Genomic DNA, 20,535 nt, shown 5'->3' on the forward strand with positions numbered 1-20,535 from the left:
GAGACTGCGAGAGGCGGTTTGGATGGGGGTAGTCCCTTTCTTTTTGTTGCGAGGGGTTCATTTCTTTTAATCACGCACCTTATGGTGGTGCTAGTCTACTCCCTTGCCATGGTGTCCCTTTGCTTTAATTTTTGTATAGGTCTGCTTTTATTGTTTTATAGGCCTAGGGCCTCAACAAAGGGCTATTGTACATTTGATTTTTCTTAGTTGTTGTGAAGGGTAACAAATTTGAGTTTTCTTTTAATTAATGGTATAACAGATTTGGCAATTAACTACTACTACTCATGGTGCGTGCGTGTCTGTGGTTGGCCTACAAATGCATCGAGATTCCGGACCCCCAGGCCAGTTCGGGAACGTGCGAGGAGAAGGCCTCCCTGCCTGTGTCAAACGAAGGTACGTGTGTGTCTGTGTGTGTTTGGGGTCACTGTGGTGGGTCGTCGTCACGCTGTCCTTACATATAACACCCATCCATATATCATGAAACACGCACGCACGTACTCACACGCACGCGTGGGCTGCCCCACTTACACAGAGAGAGATTTTAGGGTTTCTGTGAGGACGATTTGTGCTCATTGATGAAGGGTGCTTGACAGGTGTGTGTGTGTGTGAGAGAGAGAGACACAGAGAGAGAGAGAGGACGGGGGGGCCCGGGGACTCTGCCCATCGTGTTCAGCTAAACGTGGTGAGGTTGATGGCGAGTTGCAACAGGCTCTCTCCTGTGAAATTGATGGGTGATTTGAAAGCAAGTATGGCTGGCTTCTGATCTAGAGAGAGAGAGAGAGAGAGAGAACAGCTCTCTAAACCCGATGCAAGGGGGCGAGAGAGAGATAGAGAGAGAGGACGCCCTTCCTGATTCAACCGTTTCATAAGCTCTTGCATGCTCCCCCCCCCCCCCTCCGACTAACCATGTGCATGCAGCAGGCAACTCTTCTTGTGGGCTTTCTTCTCGTCATGTTTGCCACGCTTGCAGAGAGAACATATGCCCAGACGCTTGGGGACGACAGCATGTGTCTGAAGGGTTTCATGAACTCGGTGCAGCCTAACAGTGGTGCCTTGAGGAGTTCTTGGACTGCTGCCTCCTTAAAGACCCCTTGCACTGGTCCTTCCTCCAGCAGCCTCATGGGAATTGGCTGCAACAACAACAGGGTATATTCCATCACTCTCAACTCGTCAAACCTCGCAGGCACCATCTCTCCAAGCCTGGCCAACTGCACACTCTTGGAGACCCTTGACATCTCATCCAATCAGCTCTCAGGCCCTATCCCATCAAACATTGGCAACCTCAGCTACCTCACCAGCTTGAATTTCTCCAACAACCAGCTGGATGGGTCCATCCCTGTGGAGCTCAGCGCCTGCGCCTATCTCAACATCATTGATTTGCATCAGAACAAGCTGATGGGCACCATTCCCGGCCAAATAGGGTTGCTCCAGAGATTGAAGGTTTTTGATGTGTCTAACAACAACCTGTCGGGGGCCATCCCGACCACATTGTCCAACACATCCACAGGTGCTCCTCGCTTCAATGTCAGCTCTTTCATCGGCAATCAAGATCTTTATGGATACCCTTTGCCTTCTGCAACAACCCATGAACTTTCAATGGTGGCCATTGTAGGCATAGGTCTGGCTAGTGGACTGGTAAGCTTGATTGTGAGTTTCACTGCTGTTTGCTTGTGGCTTCGGGTGACGGAGCAAGGTTTTGCGGCACAGGAAGGGAAGATATCTCAACTCATGTCTGAATCCTGATCAAGGTGCACCACACATGGTTGATCATTCAATGCTCAGCAGTTTATTGGGCATGACCCGCATTATAGTCCTCAAGCCCCAAAGCCCTCTGCATGGTGATACGTCTCTGCAGAAGCACGTATACCTCTCAACAGGGCCTTCCTCATGAGTATTGTGTCTTTGAATTGGCTTTAAGTGGTTTGACACTAAGCAATGTTTAGTGCTTGTAAGATTAAGCAAAGAGAAAGCAAAGTAAAAAAGGAAGTGGATCTTTGATAGAGCATCTATGGTGGATGGCAGTTATTGGTAATGACACAATCTGTTATTTGTAATGACCCTAGTGTGCACGGGTGTGTGCATGTGGGTGTGCATGTGTGGGCATGTCATAGGCATGCAGGCGTTTATTTGTGATGTCACTAGCTGCTGCTTATTTGTAATGACTTTAGAGTGAGCGAGCGAGTGTGTGCACGCTCATGTGTAAGTGACACTGTATTGGTAAGCCTGTATAAATTTTTGGCATTGTGTTTGATCAAAGTCACATCATTTAGTGAGGCTAGGAAGTGTTCATCTTACTGGATTAATGTGTTATTGTAAGCCTAGCCGGGCGTGTAGTGACAGACTTAACCACGTATCCAAGAGATAAAGATATAGAGAGAGGGGGAGAGAAAAGGGTTAGGGAACTTTGGACAGTACACCACTTTGAGCGGGGAACAGGCCCACCTCCTTTTAGGAATTTATTCAGGAACAATCCATGGGCACGCTGGCCAGGCTCAATACAACAATGAATTCAAAGCAAACAAATATGACGATGTAGAAACCTAAGTCGATGACGATGTTGAGGCACAAGATCTCTCATGCCAAGCACACTATGGGATGGCCCACAAGTAGCTCTCACATCCAAATGCAAGTCCAAGTTCAAGTCTAGATCCAAGTCCAAGTCGAAATCTAAGTTCAAAAGAATTGCTAACTTGTACACTAGGTGCAAGGGGCATCATATCCAGTAGGAGACTCAATGCTCTGAAGAAAAAGCAAATCTCAAAGAGAGGCCCCACAAAAGAATATATGTGAAATCAGGTCCAAGACAATAAAATGCATGATTACCTGGTACTAGCCCGACCTACTACTCTAGATGCATGTTGCAAACTGGCAATCGAATATGAAGATAATATGTTGGAATTTTCACAACCGAAAGATGCCAAAACATCTTCAGCAACTATGACTTCGCGTGTATCGAGTCACTAAGAAATTGGAACTTGAAGCAAACAAGTCAGAAACATGACGGTGGATGAGCTCAGTAATGCCATATTAGAGAAATTGAAAGTAAAGGAGGGAAGAGAAACATTTGGGCATGGGCATAATCATCTTTACCCCCACAGGGAATTGGTGTGGTGCTCTATGCAGATTTAATACCACTGACACTGAGTGTCCACAATTAAGAGCAAGGCCATTACTCTATTGTGTCCACTGTGTAAAATTAGGAAATCATGACACTTCAATGTGCAGATATCCAAGATTTCAAAATGTTGCACAGCTATCAGTAGAGCTCCATTGGCTTTACTTGGGCCACCTGTACAAATCACCGCTTATTGTTGGACAACCCAACTCTTCCTACTTACCTAGGGGGATGTTCCAAGTACAAGATGTTTCACCTCTGCACCAGTTCTACCACCACAACCACCGCATGCAAAAATTAATCAAGTATTGATTGAAGAGCCGTCAGAAGAGCTTGATATGGTGCAGGAAATAGAACTTAAGTAGAGAGTACTACGAAGAAACGGTGGAGGTCACGCCGGAATATTACGTCCTACAGAATAACACGCTAGTATCTATGTTTCAAACCACGGTACAATGGAAGGGCAAGGATATGAACTCGAACTTGAGAAGAGGACCGCTACAATGTTTTGGCTGTGGAGGGTGCATCGAGTCGCCGAGTGCCTAAACAAGAATATGGTTCATACACACCAACCCAACAAGTGGCGGCTATGTCCAATGACATGCCAGTACTCACCTGTACTAAATGTGGGATTGATCATTTGATTAAGGATTGTCCATACTACTGTGTAAGTGGTTTGACTTCTACTGCCAATCAAGCCACCATCCGGACCATTAGTGTACAGCCTGGGAATATCACACCACTCAACGTCCTAACACTAGCTCAAGCTCAATTAGGAGATGGGAAAGAACCAAGTGGATACGACTGTTTCCAGAACAAGCCGCAAGAGAAGAGTGAAAAAAGTGGGTAAGGGTGACACAAGGGTCACAATCCAAGAGGGATTCGAAGAAGATACAATTGACACTGGATCCACCCAATCGAAGAAAGAGGGGGATCAAATGATCAATCACAAGGGGTCGGACAAGAAGAGCAAAGGGAGCAACCAACAACTCCTAAAGGGGTCAGTGAATACCCCAATGCCGACGAGGAAATAAGAAAGCTCGAAAATGCCAGGGCCTTAGTCAAAGAGTGCCAAAGGCTTCATGAAGCCAAGCTAAGGGCCCAACCGGGTCAAAGATACAGTTTATCCATGAAATGAGCCAACCAGGGATAGAGAATTGGACGTGCCTACCTCGATTTCGGAAGAAATATAAGAGGAGTCCCAAACAAACACATTGTCCATAATGTTTGAAGACAATGTGTTGGAGGAGTCCATCCATTCCTTCCCTATGGGGGAATACGAGGCTCATACATGGGGAGAACCCTCTATCTCCAAGGAACCCAGAGACATAGGAAGTCTCGCAGCTGTGCTGCCCCCACCCCTATACAAATGCCATTAGGGTAACGGTTATGCAATTCACCAACCCTATGGATAGATGTAAAAGAATGGGTAGAAGGCAGACTAAAGCCAGCCGATACTATAGATGAGACTCCACTACCTCTGGTAGAAAGGACCTTGAGACACACAAGTAAAACTCGAGGAGTCGTTAAGATACCAGTTAATCAACTGGGATACTATTACGAAAGAGATGACACGAATGCTACAATTTTGATTCATCATAATGGGTACGAGGCACTGGCTATCTTGGATGGTGGGACGGGGGTTAGCATCATCACAAAATGTTGCTGGGAAAACTAGGGGAAACCTGATATATATAAAAATAGATCTAATCGTTAAAATGGCTAACGAAACATCTTCGAGGCCCATTGGACTTCTGGAGAATGTTAAATTCAAACTCTTTACGTTTCGCTACCATCATACATTTGTGGTCATGGACTTCTTGCGCCAACCTGATTCATATGACATAATATTGGGGAGACCCTTCATGAGGGAATCCAAATTGGTGCATGATTGGGCCTTAGATCATGTGTATATACGTAGGGATTCACAAATCTTAAAGATTGATTTGAGAACATAGAAAGCACACCCCATGGAATTGTAATTGTTCAGTAACAATTCGGTCACAAACGGAACGGCGAACCACCTCTGTACAAATATGCGAGCCCTCGGTGGGAGATCCCAAGGATGAAGAGGAAATGGAAATGTATGCTTCAACTACCTCCTCCAGACTTTAGTGAAAAATGGATGCATGTGTTGGCCACCATAGATGTGATGCAACCTAGGGGGACCCAATATGTGGAATCTGGAACCGTCCCCATGACCTGTATCTATATGGTTGATTGGCAGACCATTGATGAAGCATCGGAAGAGGAAACATTGAGTATAGAAGGGACCATAGCGCAAGGCCGTACCAGTGCTCAACGCCTCAGACAGTGGTGAAAACAGAAATGATATACGAAGAAAACCCACGGATGCCCAGTGGCTGAGATACCTTGAGGCCACTAAGGTACACGATGAGTTCTCAAAGGATTGGGGTGAGGAGTTAAGATATCGCAGGAGGGAAGACACAAGGAGAAAGTCGTCCTTCAAGAGCTAGAAACACCCAAGCTTACAAAAGTTTGGCATCGAAAACGCAATAAAGCCTTGGCAAAAGCAGAATGTGAGGCTAGAAAGATCATGGCTAAAACCAAAAGTGAAAATGAGGACAAACCAGACTTTCTCTCAGTACCTGACCACTTCAAAACCTATACTGTTGGCGAATGGAAAGTGGTCCGACTGACGGCAAGGGTGAAGGAGGATGGGCTGTCCACATCATACGATGGCTCGGCAGAAGTCAAGGAAGTGGATATTACGGGACTAGGGGAGGAAGCTCAACCCGTATACATGAAGAAGATGAGCTCATCGCTCTCCTTAAGGAATTTAAGGATTGTTTCGCCTGGAATTACAAAGAGATGAAGGGGGTACCACCTGAGGTAGTACATCATTACGATTCCAATAATGGAAGGGTCGAGACCAACCAAGCAGAAACCATATCAAATGAATCCTAAGTATGCGACAATAGTAAAGGAGGAAATAGACAAGCTCATTAATGCGGATTTCATCTATGAAATCGAACATACGGATTGGTTGTCACACTTAGTGTCAAAAAAGAATGGAAAACTTAGGGTATGTGTTGATCTTAGAAAGATCAACACAGCCACACTAGGAAAGACCATCATCCCCACTGCCTTATACGAAACATGTTTTAGAAAGAGTGGTTGGGAAAGAAGCTTATAGCTTCTTGGATGGATTCTCCGGTTACAATCAGGTGTCCATAGCACTAGAGGACCATCAGAAGACAACTTTCAATACAATGTGGGGGACATTTGCATACAAGGTTATGTCGTTCGGCCTCACCAACGCCCCAGCAACCTTTCAACAGTTGATGTGCACAGCCTTCAAGGAGGACTACTTACAAAAGTGGTTGGAGGTATTCATTGACAATTTGTGTGCACACTCTCGATGGGGGCAGACCATCTGGCCTGCTTGAGGAAAGTGTTCGAGCGATGTCGATTATATCATATATCCCTGAACCCTTTGAAGTGTTAGTTTTGGATCAAGCATGGTGTGATATTGGGATACATTGTCTCAAATAATGGTATATCCACAGATGATAGCAAGGTCAAGCTGATATTGGAGCTGCCACCGCCTACCAACTACAAGGGTGTGCAAAGATTTATGGGCCATGTGGGGTATTATTGCCACTTCATAATTTTCTATGCTGAAATAGCCAGACCCTTGTACGAGCTCCTCATTATCTTTGAATGGACTGAGGAGTGCCATGAAGCATATGATCGATTGAAGAGCAAGCATTGGCTAGTGCACCAATTCTACGACCCCCCAATTGGGATCTCATATTTCACATGTATATTGATGTATCAAATTTTGCTATTGGTTGCGTGTACTAGACCAGCCTGATGAGTTCAAATTGGACTATCCAGTCTGCTTTGCTAGTCGTCAGCTAAATGATGTGGAGGTGAACTACACCACCATAGAGAGGGAAGGATTGGCCATGGTTTACATCATCAAGAAATATCGACATCACCTCTTGGCCAACAAATTCGTATTTTTTGTGGACCATCAAGCCTTACTATACCTAGTGAATAAACCTTGCTCCACGAGGAGAATCACACGATGGTTGCTATTATTGTTGGAATTCAACTTTATAGTCACGACGATAAGAAAGGGAACACAGCATGTGTTAGCTGATCACATGTCAAGAACTCTAAATGGGGAACCAGCAAACTGGTGTTAATGATGATCTCCCTGATGCTTGTTTATTCAAGTTGGACATGGTACCCGAATGGAGTGAGGAAATCTCAGCGTATCTAACTTATGGTTTTCCACAGGAAATGCCTTTGAAAAAAGATAAAATGTGATGGCTTATCAAGCTTGCTGCACCTTATCAACTGATTGTGGGAGAACTATATAAGCTAGGAAAAGATAATGTGCTCAAAAGATGCGTTAGAGAAGATGAGTTTGTCACCATATTGGACGAAGCTCATTCAGGGATAGCAGAGGCGGGCATTTTGCTGGAGAAATCATGGCTCAAAAAGTGCTTCAATCAGGACTATGGTGGCCTACGTTATTCGGAGATGCCATAGAATTTGTCAAAAGATGTGAAGAATGTCAATGTTTCGCTATTCGGACAAGATGTGAAGAATGTCAATGTTTCGCTATTCGGACAAGATGCTGCTCACCCCTATTATTGTTGTAAGACAACCGTTCGAGAAATTGGGGATAGATTTTGTGGGACCTATTAGTCCAGTGGCACATCCATCCCAAGCCCGATACATGATCGTGGCCATGGACTATTTCACAAAATGGGTAGAAGCCAAATTCTCAAAGAGAGCTGATGCACGAATAACAACAAAATTTTTATATGAGCAAATCATATCGAGGTTTGGCTGCCTGTTAGAATTAGTTAGTGATCGTGGCTCACATTTTATTAATGAGTTGATTGATCATTTACTTGTAGGATTCTTAGTGGTCCATCAAAAATCATCACCTTATTATCCACAGGCCAATGGTTAAGCAGAGAGTACAAACAAAATTTTGTGTACTATCTTGACAAAAACCTTGAAAGTAAGTCGAACAGACTGGGAACATAAGCTGATAGTAGCCCTATGGGCATATCAAACATTATATAAGGTAGCGATGGGATACACTCCCTTCCATCTAGCTTATGGTGTTGAAGCAGTTATGCCCAACAACATCTCTTAAAACAACAGAAACAGTTTGCAAAGGAAAAAATCCAGCAGGCTCAAGAAGAAGCTAAGGCTAGGGAGGCCAAATCTAAACAATTACTGCACAATAGACTGATACATGTCAACGTGGCTTCTGTGACTCTCTTGGACGAAGAAGAACTAAACATTGAGCCAGCACGACTCAAGGTTAGACTTACTACAGCTAAAGGCCATGCAACAAGCATTGCATTAATAGATACGGGGTCAAGTCAAAACTTGATCTCATATGAAACCTGGGTACCATTAGATAGACCACACCTTGAACCCACTGATGCACAAGTACGTAGTGTTCACTTGATAACCACAAAAGCTGAGGGATTTTTAAATGTTAATATTTTCATCAGAAATAATTCCTTGGTCGGGAAGGTGTTTGTCATGCCTGTAGGTTCCATGGGAGAAGAAATGATTCTAGGATGATCCTATGAAAGTAAATGCAATATCCAATGGGAAGAAAGGACAGTATCGTTAAAGCACGGGGCGACAAGGTCATGTCCATACCCTTATGGAGCTTGACAAACTGAGGGAAACACATCATAACCGATGAACAAACAACACCGAGTGTAGTGGCAACACCTCAGAAAATAGAACCAGCATCCAATACCCAAAATCAAAGGGTACACAGAAGTGGGTGCCCAAGATTCAACTTAAAGATCAACTATACAAAACAGACACCATGAATGATATGAAGACCACAAGAAGAATCTGTAAAAAATTTAAAAGTCAGACCTTGCTAACACAAACCTATTGGTAGGACTCCAAGCATCCCAAAGGACGTCAAAGGTTCCATAAGCAATGGATTCGAAAGGACTTATTGAGCACAAGGATACTACCAAGGCAATACAGCAATATGGGTACCCAAACCCCACTGAATGGCCAATACCACAAATAGTTCGAATCATAAAAAAGAGGGTGGTAAGAGCATACAAAATCACCTCCCAACTCAAGCAAAAACCTTGCCAACCCTTGTGTGGAGGAAAAAGACAACTCAACCAAATGGGTTGGGAATTACCAAAGCAACAAAAGTATCCACTCCGGTTACAGAACTGAACAAGGAACCTAAAGGTAGAAACAAAGAAGTTCAGCAAGGAGACACAGATAGAAGTCCTCCACCATAAGGCACAGTGACAACATTGTTCAATTTGGTGAAAGGAACAATAAAAAACTCCCACATAGAGCTAAAACGATTGCTTCAACAAATTCCCAAAAGTGCACTAGGTGACCCCTTGGTTCTCGTGGGGGCAATAAAACAAAAGGGTATCCAATGGTTGCACAATGGTAAGCAAGGTATCATTCACTCATCATGTGCATGTTTGACTACTTGAGCATGAAGGAAAAAATGAGAAGTATTTGATCTTATGCATTCAAATTTCACAAAACGTTCACGCCGTGAATAAATTTACAAGCATTCACATCATGACAAATTTACAAACATTCATGTCATGAAGAAATTTACAAACATCTCAGGTTCATGTTTCATAGAACCTGCGGTTTCATGGAAAGTCGACTTTTCACGTCTGCATTTTCACATCAGACTTTTCACGACTAACTTTTTCACGTCTGCATTTTCACGGGCAAACTTTTCATGCGACTAACTTTTTCACGTATGCTTTTTCACGTCTACCTTTTCACGGGGCCAAACTTTTCACATCTGCATTTTCATGGGCATACTTTTCACGACTAACTTTTTCATGTAAGACTTTTCGCATCTGCATTTTCACAGGTAGACTTTTCACGACTAACTTTTTCACATTTGCTTTTTCACAGCCTCCTGCACATTCACGAACTCACTCTACCCATGCACCTCCATGCCATTACCTGACACACCCCAGGATTGCTCCTACACTAACAAACTCCTCAATCCAAATAACCTATTACCCATTAATTTTTAAAAAAAAAAGAAGAAAAAAGAGAAAAAAAAAAGAAAAGATGATATCAACCCCACTAGTCGTTAAATTGATCCGAGGTGCATGTACAAATGTTGACCTCGGAGTCAGAAGCACTCGAGACCCTAGCAGGGCGACTCAAGCCAGTAGCGCCATTGGATCCAAAAAATCATATCAACGATTCACACTACATCTTGTAGTTTCACGGAAACTCAGGTTCATGTTTCATAGAACCTGCGGTTTCATGGAAAGTCGACTTTTCACGTCTGCATTTTCAGATCAGACTTTTCACGACTAACTTTTTCACGTCTGCATTTTCACGGGCAAACTTTTCATGCGACTAACTTTTTCACGTATGCTTTTTCACGTCTACCTTTTCACGGGGCCAAACTTTTCACATCTGCATTTTCATGGGCATACTTTTCACGACTAACTTTTTCATGTAAGACTTTTCGCATCTGCATTTTCACAGGTAGACTTTTCACGACTAACTTTTTCACATTTGCTTTTTCACAGCCTCCTGCACATTCACGAACTCACTCTACCCATGCACCTCCATGCCATTACCTGACACACCCCAGGATTGCTCCTACACTAACAAACTCCTCAATCCAAATAACCTATTACCCATTAATTTTTAAAAAAAAAAGAAGAAAAAAGAGAAAAAAAAAGAAAAGATGATATCAACCCCACTAGTCGTTAAATTGATCCGAGGTGCATGTACAAATGTTGACCTCGGAGTCAGAAGCACTCGAGACCCTAGCAGGGCGACTCAAGCCAGTAGCGCCATTGGATCCAAAAAATCATATCAACGATTCACACTACATCTTGTAGTTTCACGGAAACTCAGGTTCATGTTTCATAGAACCTGCGGTTTCATGGAAAGTCGACTTTTCACGTCTGCATTTTCAGATCAGACTTTTCACGACTAACTTTTTCACGTCTGCATTTTCACGAGCAAACTTTTCATGCGACTAACTTTTTCACGTATGCTTTTTCACGTCTACCTTTTCACGGGGCCAAACTTTTCACATCTGCATTTTCATGGGCATACTTTTCACGACTAACTTTTTCATGTAAGACTTTTCGCATCTGCATTTTCACAGGTAGACTTTTCACGACTAACTTTTTCACATTTGCTTTTTCACAGCCTCCTGCACATTCACGAACTCACTCTACCCATGCACCTCCATGCCATTACCTGACACACCCCAGGATTGCTCCTACACTAACAAACTCCTCAATCCAAATAACCTATTACCCATTAATTTTTTTTAAAAAAAGAAGAAAAAAGAGAGAAAAAAAGAAAAGATGATATCAACCCCACTAGTCGTTAAATTGATCCGAGGTGCATGTACAAATGTTGACCTCGGAGTCAGAAGCACTCGAGACCCTAGCAGGGTGACTCAAGCCAGTAGCGCCATTGGATCCCCAGCAAGTCAGAGAAAGAGGCCAGCACAGAGCCCGAAGGTGAACTTTTTGGGCCCTTAAGCCCAAACCTTCCATGGGGCCATCATCAACAAAGAAGCTCACACGGCCCATGGAAAGGTAGCCCTCTAGTACCACAGCCCGGAATGCCTACAAATTTTGGAGGAGGCCGAAGTTAAGGCAAAGCTAGACAAAGTTGGTCTAGGTAAGATGGCACAGATGTCCCAAGAAGTATCGACACAAAACTATGTGCAGAGTACATTAAGACCTAGGACAAGGGGACCAAAAGAGGAACCACCACCAAAGCAGATGGCACTACCGAGAAACTCCTCATCACAGAAGATCTCATACGGGGTGCCCTGCAACTTTTGCCCCAATCAAGGTCCACGCACACTCCATTGACAAGATGCCTCTGGATGCCATGCTCAAGAAAAGTTCATACAACTTGAATGGGGCCGAGTATGAAAATATCCAAGATGAGGCTACAGAGAAAGCTTGCAGGGCCATGTCCTTGATGATGCAAGTAAAGCTTGTGGACAGATACAACAGGGTCAGTCTAAACAGGATTGCAAAAGCACATGAGGAGAAAGAAGACGACTGGGCACACTATGTACATAAAGAGATGGAGAACTACTTGAAAGCCCACCAATCTAAAATATGTAACCCATGCCTGGGAGTCACACAGGTTCTAAATCACGTAGCGAAAAGGCCTCTCAAGGAGCTTGAACCAAAGGAACACATGCAGTTGGCACTGATACCAGACCAGCCCAAATTAACCAACTGAAGATATGCAAGAAGGGAAGGCTATCTTGATGGAGACCAAGGAAATCATAAAGCAGATTAAGAAAGGGTGAAAGAAGAAAACAGATAAGAAGATGAGGGGAGTGCTTCCGGATGTAGCTGCTAAAGTCACGGAGATGAGAGGCGGAAGTGGCCAAGGAAATCCGCACATACCAAGAGGCACTTCAAGAGACCATTCTCAGCCAAGTCCATAGGAGCCTATGCAACAAATCACTCCCCCGACAAGTCTAGCACAACTAATTTTTACAGATCTGTCTCCCCTCAAAGAATCAACTCTGGCGGCAGACACGCCAACAGAGATAGCGCCCGAACAAGCAACACCAATACAGGTTGAGGAAAGACAAGGTGTTGAGGCGGCCATAGCTCCAATACAAGAACTAGAGGCCCCCATTGATGCAAGAAAAAGACAAAGAACTCCAGAGCGTTGGAAGATGAAGAAAGACTACCCTAGCCTCCCTACAGAACATCAACTATCAACAAATCTTGCAAGAGACCATGGAAGGACTCGATGAGCTACTCAACCCCACAGACTAGGCTGGAGGCCGAATCAAGCACAAGTGCAATGTGGGAGCAAGAATAAAAGGTTTGGCAGTGCCACCTCTTGACAACGCATATGCTCCACGACTGTAATGCCGCCCTCTGGAAACAGGTAAATGATGCATCCACACAAGTGCAAAGATTAAAAACCAACTTGGAAGCAGCTGAAGCTACCCACAAGGATGTCATCACATGAAGAGCTTGAAGGCCACAGAGGAGCAGGAGAAATGGTACAATGCCTTGGAGAATAATAACATGGTCTTAAGCCAAACAATAGTGCAAAGAATCAAGGAGAATGTGGACCTCAATGCCAAATTGGAACAAGCGAAGGAGCAGCTCCAGCAAGAAGTCACCCACACAAAGGAGCTCACTACACTTCACGCACAACAAATATAGGAGTTCCAAGCCAATGCTAGGGCCAATGAAGAAGATTTGTAATGCCAAATCCAGCAGCTAAAGGCCGAGGAGGAAAGGGCAACCCATTTACAACATGAAAGGGAACAAACAAACAAGGCCCATGCAGAAAAGATTAGAGCACTTAATGAAACAATAAGTGCAAGCCAGGCCGAAACATAAAGAAAAGAGTTGGCACACCAAGAGACAGTGATGCAATTTACACAACTACACGACACTCAGAGGGTGGCTGCCCAAAGGCTGCAACAGATTACCAAAGCTTAGGAAAGAGAAGCAACGACCAGGTGGCAGGCCCAAGAAGACACAACACGAAGATTTAAAGAATTAGATGCTGCAAGGATGGTCAGAGAAATTCCAATTTCAAACCTCCTTAGCAACACAAACTCCTACCTATAAGAGTTAGAGCATTAGCTGGCGGTCCAAGATAGAAGTCATCGGCCAGAGCCAAGCGATAATCTCCACCTCCTCCTTGAGCGCGCCTTCGAGTTGGGTCAGCTGCCCCACCAGTAACTCCTCAGGCCCCTCCTCAAACTCTTACCTTGTTTTTATCTACACTAACACTCTCTCTACTTCAGTATGACATAAATCTATCTGAAGATATAGGCCTAGGAGAACTAACATTAATTAAACAAAATACTGAAAGAGATGTTGATCCTACTATAATAATGGGAATTTTATGGGGAGACTTAGTATTAACTAATCCCCAAGACATCTTTTTCTACCACCCTCTACATCCTATAGTGCTAAACCTTCATAGTTGGTGTTGCGTTCTCCAAAATTTAGAAATTTTGGACAACAGTGTTGAAAAATTATACTAACATTCCAGAGACGCTCGCCAACTATGAGGTAGTAGCACATAGTTACCAATGGGTTATTAGTCATGGGTGGCTAGAAGTATATAACACTCACCAGTATCTAAATTTATGTGAGTCCACTCTATATCGTCCTTTTAGCATTCTAAGACTCTACGCTAATATCTACAAACATTTAGAAGCCATGCTAACAAATGTCCAATATAATTTTGATGCTACCCACATAGAATATCCCACTATCAATTCTGAAGAAATTCTAGACTTACAAGAATTTATTAAGTCTCATAAGCCTAGCCACCCACCTCCTAGCACAGGTCAGGGTCAAGAAGAATCCTCTTCTTTATTTTCAAAATCAACTTACCCTATCTATAGTAAGCTACTTAATCCATATCCTAACACGCCACCTACTAACACCTCACAAAGCTGGCTGCATTTTCTCATCTTTCCATCCTCCAGAGATAGATTTTCCCACTAACCCTTTCGCCCCCGAGGAGATATTGGCACCTCACCCATCTCCACCACGGCACTCTCAAGAGGTACGACATCCTATCCCGCAAGATAATATTGAAGCTTTTATTGATGATACCATATTGGAATCTCATAGTTCTTATGGAAAATTTTATAAACCTCTTTTCCTTCAAAGTAATTTTAATAGATATAGAATGAACGAATGTAAAGATGTAGTTAAAGGATATGTTTGAAAGGATGGAAACAATAAATCTTATAATGGCAAGCCAAAGAATGGTATCATCAAGTGTTTTAGATGTGACAAGGAGGGGAACATGGCGCTAGATTGTCTTGAGAAGAAGAAGAACTTGGCACCTATAGACCATGTTAATATGGTTGAAGATGATTATGATGATTCACTTAAGCAAGAGGGTAACTCCAATCTTGACTATTTGGATAAAGGTAATGTTTCTATTCATGCTTTGTTGAGAATACAAGGAAATATAAAAGGAAACCCAGTCATGAAGATGGTGGTTCACATGATTTTATTTTTGAAGAGTCATTGAGAGCCCTCAATCTAGATGCACTGCACTCTAGTTATAAAGTGAAAGCTGAAGTTCAGGAACTAGGTACAATAGCACTAGAGAGGTTCAAGATCTAGAATTGGACATTAAGGAAAAAGATAACATTTCTAGTTACTCCATGGGAAGGTGTTGATATTATTACAATGTGGTTAATGAAAGATGATAAAGAATTTTGTCTTAAGTGTCAAGAATTAGGTCCTCTCTTGACTCATACCCAAGCTAAGAGAGCTATAAGAAAGAAGGAGAAGACTTCCTTTCAGCTTAGCACTGAAGCTGATTCTAGTAGGCAAACCCATAATGAAGTAGTCCATAGATATATGTTCCCAAGTATGATTAAGGATTGGGAGAGGTGTGAGAAGTCCTTGGGTCATACCTTTGTAGCTTTTGATTTTTTGACAAATAAAACATTCAGCCACACAAACTTTGTTACATCTCTAGAGACTAATTTTAAGATAAGAGAAACACCTTTATGACCCATGTATGGCAGTTCATGCATTTTCTCCAAGATAAACTATTTGAAAGTTTAAGTGACACACAATCACATTTGGAAGAAGAGGTAACCATCATGACATGAGTAATGACCAATGGGTTTCCAATCATTATCTTTAAGCTTGATCCAAACTTGAGAGAAGTTAGGGTTTTGCTTTATAAGACTCTCTCATAGGACTCAAAGGTTCACTTTTTATAACAAATATGTTGCAGACACTGGGATGTCTACTCAAACCATCTGCCACAATATGTTCCTTCCTTGGTTGATATTGAATCATGGGTTGGGAACGAGTTGAAAAATTTGGATAAATGAAACCCATTTGACATGTCGGGTTTGGTCAGAAATCAAATGTTAAATGCTCTATTATCTATTTTGATTAATAATTTAGATCCCATTAAGTAATATTTCCAAAGTCTTAGAGCATACACAATAATAACTAATTCCTTATCATATATACTATAACTTCTATTTGTTGGTGTTATGGCTCACCCTAACCCCCCTTGAAACACATCCAACAAGAGCTTACCTAGTGAACCACAAATGTCGTGAGGATCTATCCAATGGCCGAGCTCATAATCCTTGAGGTCTGCAAGCTCTACAACTCCTTGAGAAGCAATTCCACTGTGCCTCTTGCGAGTGTTGTCACACCCGTCGCATTGCACTATGGGTACTCATCCAAGTTGTAGCTTTGGACACCATTGCTTCATATCTTGAATGTATGACCCTTTGGTGTATTTATCGTGACTCGTTGATGTAAGATAATGGCGGTAGATCTTGTTAACCCTAGAATTGGGCTAGCTTCCCCCCCTTCCTAATGGCGATCGCGTCCTCGTGATCGCATTGAAGACCTTTGTGTGGGAAGAATGGACAAGATTTGTCGAAGGCTTTGAAGTTGATTGAAGTTGACCGTCCAGAAGGAATAAGAAAAGCTAGTTAGTGAATGAAAAGGTTAGTGTTTTATTGGGAATTTCTAAAGGGGGTGTGAGGTGGGGTTTTTTGTGATTTTTTTGGGGTTTTTGGGATGTTTTTACCTCGATTTCCGGATCGAATTTCGAGGCTACTAGTTGGAGGCCAAAATAATCGATTTTGACTTTAGACGGCCAGTCCAAAGTTGAAGAGCTCAATGAATATATGTTTAAAGGGAGATGCGAGGACATGGTTCAGAACTTTTGAAGAGTCGTTAAGGGATGCTGAGCCACGCATTCCAATGACCGAGGATGGATTGAAGACTGCACTTTTGAACAGGTTCAAGAAGGTTGAGGATCCAAACAGAGTCTGGCATGAAGTGCAGGGGTTGACACAGGTCGAGTTGGAGCCAATTGATGATTATGTAAAGAAATTCTCCTTGGCTGTGGGAGACCTTGTGCAGGGCTTTAGGGGAGGATCAAGTGCCTCCGGACATGATGAAGAAGGATCGTTTTGTTGCGGGATTAAAGGGGGGAATTCGCTGGAAGGTTGAACTAAAGAAGCCCAAATCTTATGAGGATGCTGTGGAGATTGCCAAATCAAAGGATTGGAAGTTGCAACGGATGAACCCGCTGGGGATGGTTCCAGTGGCAATGAGGCCTGAAATTAGAAGGGTAGAAGAGGTACCGAATGAGAGCCGTGTTGGAAAGAGTACAATCGACAGAAGCTCAAATGAATAATGCCACACCACATGGGACAAAGGTAGCACCCACAGCTGTTACAGCTTCTGATGAAGGGCTTCAACAAGACATGAGGCAAATAGTGGATTGTATGAAGAATTTGAGTTTGAAAATGATAGGAAACATAGGTGGTGGACGTGGCTGAGGCAGAGGTTATAATCAAGAAGAAGGGGTTGAAGGTCAGACAAGCTATGGAAGTGGTCGTGGTTTTGGCAGGGGTAGATGGTTTATTCCTAAATGTTGGAATTGTGGTGAATTAGGGCATATAAGTCTCGACTGTGACAAACCGCCGCAAATGGGGGGTGATATATATCCCTTACCCTCTCAGATTCCCAATAGGACAAATGATTATGGAATTGAAATTAAAGGTGAAGCAGCGACCAGTGGGTTGACAAATGAGGAGAAGGGTAAAACTAAGGTGGTGAATGTGGTCACCCTTGAGAAGACGAAGGATACGGAAGCTGATGTAATTCCTTTGGGGAAACGGATGCCACAGGAAAGGGAAGGCAGGGATGCTGCAGGGCCTAGCAAGAAGAAAGGTAAAGTGAAGGAAGGAGGGGATGTAAAGGTCAAGCGAAAGTGGAAGCCTCGTAGGAAGTTTCAAGTGACTGATTTTCCACTAGGGGTTGGGCAGGATAGCTACAATTTGTAGGAGGACATGGCTGGAAGGAAAGCTAATATTACTTTTGGGCAATTGATAGAGTTAGCTCCCAAATTGAAATGTCAGTGGAAAAGACTCGTGAATCCGAGAGAGAAGGAACCTGGGATAGTGACTGTTTTATCTATTGAGGAGTTGCCTGATATATATCCTGTGGTGGATGTATGGCACAAAGGGAAGAATCTAGGAGAAGCATACATAGATGGTGGTGCTGCACAAATTTGCATAATCACACTAGCAACTATGGAGAGGCTTGGTCTTCATATTACTAAAGCGTTTGGTTTCTGTATTCAGTTGGCCAGTCACCAGAAGGTCAAATGCTTAGGTGTGGTCAAGGGATTAGAACTGCAGGCTTTTGATGTAAAGGTGCTTGTGGACTGTCATGTTATGCCGATAGGAATGGGTGCATTCTAGTCACCAGAAGGTCAAATGCTTAGGTGTGGTCAAGGGATTAGAACTGCAGGCTTTTGATGTAAAGGTGCTTGTGGACTGTGCGTTCCCCATCATTTTGGGAAGACCATGGCTGAGAGCGATGAAAGCTGTTCAAGATTGGAGGAAAGGGGTCATTACTCTATATGACGGGCGAGGGGACAAAAAGCAATTTAATTTGGATAATCAGAAGCCTGTTGATGATGAAGGGGAGGATGAAGCAGATTCGAGTGTTGATGACACGACTAGTAGCACTACTACTAGTGAGGGAACAGAGGACACTTCATCCAGTGAGGAGGATGCAGAGATGGCTACCCTGGTTATTGATGAGGAAGTGCTTGGTGACAAGGTTTCCCAACAAGAAGAGGCCGTACAGGAAGAATGCGAGGAAGTAGCGATTGATTGTATGACAGAGGATGCCCTTGAAGAGTATGTTTTTTGAGGAAGATTTCCTTCAAGATCTACTTCCTTTGGATGCTATGGTTGAGGTACAAGTGAATCATGAGCAGATATATGCATGTGATGTGGAAGAGTATGCTTTTGAGTCTTTGGATGATGTACCTTTGTGGGATGAGTGGGATATAGAAAGTCTGCAGGACGATGAACCCGAGTTGGAGTTGGATGATCAGATATGCATTAATGTTAAGAAAGCCACGAGCAGAATTGATGCTATGGAGGAGCAACACCATAAGACTATGAATGATGTTGATGCTATGGATGAGATTATGGATGCTGTGATAGATGAATTTCTTATTGGCCTTGATAAATATGAACACACAAAAACTGAGGTGGATGCTTTGGCAATGGTGCCTTTTGAAGGGGAGTTTGTTTTGCCTCTAGTGGATGGCTTTGATGGTGATGTTTCTTATGTTGATGGACAAGAAAGTGCTATGGCACAGCAGGTCTTTCTTGATGAAGCTCTTATCAGTTATTACCCTCAACAAGAATTGCTTCACTGATTTTCCAATAATAGAGGTAAACACATCAGTGATTATGGAATTGAGATGAGGCAGGATGCTATGTATGTCAAGAGCTTTGTTTCCAAAGGTTCTTATACTATGTTGTGGGATGTGGGATGGCAAACTACGTCTTGGGAAAATGACAATGTTTCTTCGAACACATGGAATAGAGATGTTTTGGTTACTTTGTATGATGCTCAAAGGATTGACGGAGGGAAACGTGGTCGTATGCTTTTTGTTGCTGATCATAAATGATTCAGCAGGCTAGGGGTTGGGCAAAGTATGTCAGGCAAAATTTTGTAAAGGTATTTTGGGCTTGTGTACATATGGGATGCATGGCATGCAAAAAAGCTTTACCCTGAATGCCTTGGCAGCTGTACAGAGTGGGTGGTTTGGTAGTAGGCTAGTACATGCATGTTTTTTTTTTGGAGCAGGTGCTTGAGGTTTGAAGTTTTTTTTCATTGCAGCAGTGTGTATGGCTACCAGTGGGAAATGACCTTATGATAGGCGGTGCTCTTGGTGGACATGTGTACCAAGTGTGAGACATGTGTACCAAGAACTATGGTCGCCGGTCATAGCAAAAACCAGCCGATTCTTGGGCTTAAATTAGGAAGCACGTGGTTGCTTAGGGCGGCTGGTAAAAGGACGAGCGTGCACACCAAAAAAGGAATGGAAGCGCAGAGAGAGAGAGAGGAGAAGTTTTGCAGGGCGAGCTACTTCGAGAAGATATAGTGTGAGGGTATCCAATCGCCTACAGTAACCATATTTGGTTTTTATGGTGTAGCTGACAGAGAACCTGTAGAGCAAAAAAAGAACCTGTGTGGTAGCTCTGTAGGAAAGGATGAACGTGGCCATCACAGCTCATATACATGATCAATACAGTAGTGGTGGGCCAGGTCGTCGGGAGTGATAGTGGAGGTTCCCGAGATCGTTCAGGTTCTTATAATCGTACATCTGGTGGTAAATATGGTGGTTGTTCATCCGCAGGGTGATCTTGGTTGTGTTTTGGTGGGCTGCTACGGCTGAGGCTGGTGATACCAGAGAGAGTTTTTTTATGTGTGTGTACATTGTTGAGGTTGCCGCCGCCCGCGCAGAGCTGGTAGCACAGAGAGGGTGTCTTGTTGCCTTTACTACCGCCGCAGAGCTAAGAGAAAAGTTTTCTTTTT

At 43.3% G+C, this 20,535-nt stretch overlaps 1 pseudogene across 2 annotated transcripts; it reads left to right on the top strand.

Annotated features, from left to right (window-relative positions):
• The first annotated feature begins 242 nt into the window (after nucleotides 1–242).
• On the top strand, nucleotides 243–2,002 carry LOC147617017 (receptor-like protein 44 pseudogene; annotated as a pseudogene). 2 transcript variants are annotated; one of them, XR_015262371.1, is made up of 2 exons: nucleotides 243–393; nucleotides 922–2,002. The product of XR_015262371.1 is annotated as a receptor-like protein 44 pseudogene, transcript variant X2 (transcript). The 2 variants fall into 2 exon arrangements; XR_015262370.1 differs by having other exon boundaries at nucleotides 305–2,002.
• Nucleotides 2,003–20,535: the final 18,533 nt, after the last annotated feature.

Source organism: Cibotium barometz, chromosome 37 (genome assembly GCF_041138505.1).
Source record: "Cibotium barometz isolate CiBa-2024 chromosome 37, ASM4113850v1, whole genome shotgun sequence".
Classification (NCBI taxonomy): domain Eukaryota; kingdom Viridiplantae; phylum Streptophyta; class Polypodiopsida; order Cyatheales; family Cibotiaceae; genus Cibotium; species Cibotium barometz.